This window comes from Callithrix jacchus, chromosome 20 (genome assembly GCF_049354715.1).
Source record: "Callithrix jacchus isolate 240 chromosome 20, calJac240_pri, whole genome shotgun sequence".
Classification (NCBI taxonomy): Eukaryota; Metazoa; Chordata; class Mammalia; order Primates; family Cebidae; genus Callithrix; species Callithrix jacchus.
In genome coordinates this window covers 6,443,158-6,445,656 of record NC_133521.1, presented here as the reverse complement: position 1 = coordinate 6,445,656, position 2,499 = coordinate 6,443,158, and the positions used below count along the sequence as shown (strand labels likewise).

Below are 2,499 nucleotides of genomic sequence, written 5' to 3'. Positions count from 1 at the left end.
TGCCAGGTTCCTGGGAGCCTTATCTTCTCAGAACTGTAGAGTGACTCTATTTTAATATTGCTCCTTCAGTCCTTTTTTGCATATGCTTTTTCTTCTCTGTATCTTCTCTCTTGTTTCCTCTCTTTTATTTTCTCTTCTTTGCTATCTGCTCTTTCATATTTCTAGTTCCTCCTCTCTTTCTTTCTCTCAGCTCTCTTCTTTCTGTCTCTATTTCTCCCTGACTTTTGAAAACCAAACTTTAAGAAGAAATAGGATTCAATTTATTTTAACTTTTGAGTTTAGTTTGGGACTCAGTTTATTGACTGGGAATATGTCTCATACTCAGGAACCAAATCCCTATAAATCTTACCATTCAATTACATTGTTACACTCATTTCATCTAGAAACTTGAAAAAAGTCATTTAGGACACTATCAAACTACCTGTAGGTACTTATTTTTAAAACATATGGATATACATTCTAGAAAACAAAAGAAAAATAGGAAAGAAAAAAGTGGCATATGTTTGTTCACAGCCTTGAGTTTGATTCCTGTTTTGTTACTGCAGGAAAAATATCCTATTTCAGAGCAAGGGGGGTGTGAGGGCAGCCATGGGTGCCACACTGGAATTCAAAGCATGTGGAGGTTGAACAAAACAGGTCTGGATGGACAGTGGAGAGGTGAAGGTGGAATATGAAGAGCCCCACAGGACACCAGCTACATCTTCCTCCAGTCTCCTCAACATGGCTCAGTGGGTTGCTTCAGCTCCATTCCAGACACAAATTAAAGTCAAAGAGTAAAAAATGGTCCTGACCTCAACACACAAACAGAAAAGATAACTGTATCACTTATCTAGTGTGACCTGTGCAACTCGCATGGTGTCATGGTGACCGTGGTGCAGGGGCAGATGGTCAGAACCAGAAATGCTGCAGTTGCAGTCTGTGCACCCAAAAGGCTTGACGCCTGTGCGCTCACGGAAATGGCAGGTGAGCTCATCTGAGTGAGCAAATTTCCAGGAGGAGCCATCACAAGAGAAGCATTTATAAGGCTTCTCTCCTGGAATTCTGTGGTTAGCTTTTGGGTGAGAGCATTTGGAGTACACTTTGCTGCATCCTGCAAAGTCACATTGGTGCATCTGGCTTCTCCTCAAGTCAAGCGACTCTTCTCCCTGCATTTGGGCCATTGCTGCTGGTTCTTGCAGTAGTCCCTGCAGACTCTGTGAGGCTGAGGATCCACTCTCAATTGCACTCTCCTCACTGTCACTTGGAATCTCCAGTGGAGACATGAAGATGGGGTCAACTTTCACTGATCCAGCATTCATATCACCTCCTCCAGTGAGTGGGACTGTAATGGCTACAGGGCCCTCATTTGCAGGCAAAGTAATATACACCATGGGCAGAGACTGCACCACCACTGGAATGGTGTTCAGGTCACCTATCTTACTTGAAAGACAGACTGAGGGGATGCTGTGAATGACATGTAAGATCTTCTAGACACCAGTGCCCTGAGAAGGTGTCAGGACAGAGCCTGGGGTCAGAATAGTAGGAATATTTGCTGAAGTGCTCATGTCAGATGTTGAAATGAACACCACAAGGGTTTGGAGAACAAACTGGCTTGGGTGGAGCTTGCAGCATGCTACCAGGCTGGAGAGGAGCCTTAGGTTTGTGAAAGAAGTCAACTGGGTCCACTGGGACAGGCTGAGATCACTCACCAGAAGTTCTTCTGGGGGCTCAAACTTGATGTCATTAAATAGTGCTGGGTTCTTCATGGGATGGGCATCCAGGAATGGTGAAGAAGTCATATTATTTCTGCTTCTGTCTCAGGGGGCTCTCTGCTCAGAATGGGGCCAGTTGACTGTCTTGAATACCTGCATTGAGCCACCTTCTGAATTAAGTTGGACCTCCAAGTTATTTATGAGTTGATCCATATAACCCATGTCACTAGCTGAGGACTCCTAAGTGTCCAGAAACTCATAGAGTCCTCAGGGAGGCTCAAACTCCTGAGATAATTGCAAGACAGCTGTTCCCTTCACACCCACCCCAGTCTGACATATCACGCAGAGCTATGTACTCTTGTCTTCTCTTTATTGGCCTCCCACCCCAGCTTTTTCTCCTGGTAAACACAAAGTTAAGGAAGAGAAAGAAGCCTTCAAGACAGAAACCCATGAGGAGCTACCACAAGAGGATCTCTTCACTTCTGCCATCCCTTCACCTCTGCTGTTGCTGCCACACACCCCAGTGCCTTCCTGAGTGGGTGAAATGATTCTCTGTATGTCTTCCTTTTTAAAAAATTCTATCACTTATCATATTATTGCTATGACTACAGAAAACATAAAGTTTTCATTCGCTAGCTCTTTGATTTTTATCTATAGCTTCCTTGATTTAGCTAAATTTTTTTGGAATGGTCCAAATTACCATTTTCTCTTTCAGAAATCCTAAACAAAGGCTGGAATGATATTTTAAAGGAGAGTTGGATCTTCAGAAGTCATGGCAGAAAGTAGATATATGAGTTAGTGTAGGCTG

General features: G+C 43.6%; 1 pseudogene; it reads right to left on the bottom strand.

Moving 5' to 3' along the window:
* Nucleotides 1-632: 632 nt before the first annotated feature.
* On the bottom strand, nt 633-1,913 carry LOC100401213 (Krueppel-like factor 8 pseudogene; annotated as a pseudogene).
* Between the last annotated feature and the right edge of the window lie 586 nt (nt 1,914-2,499).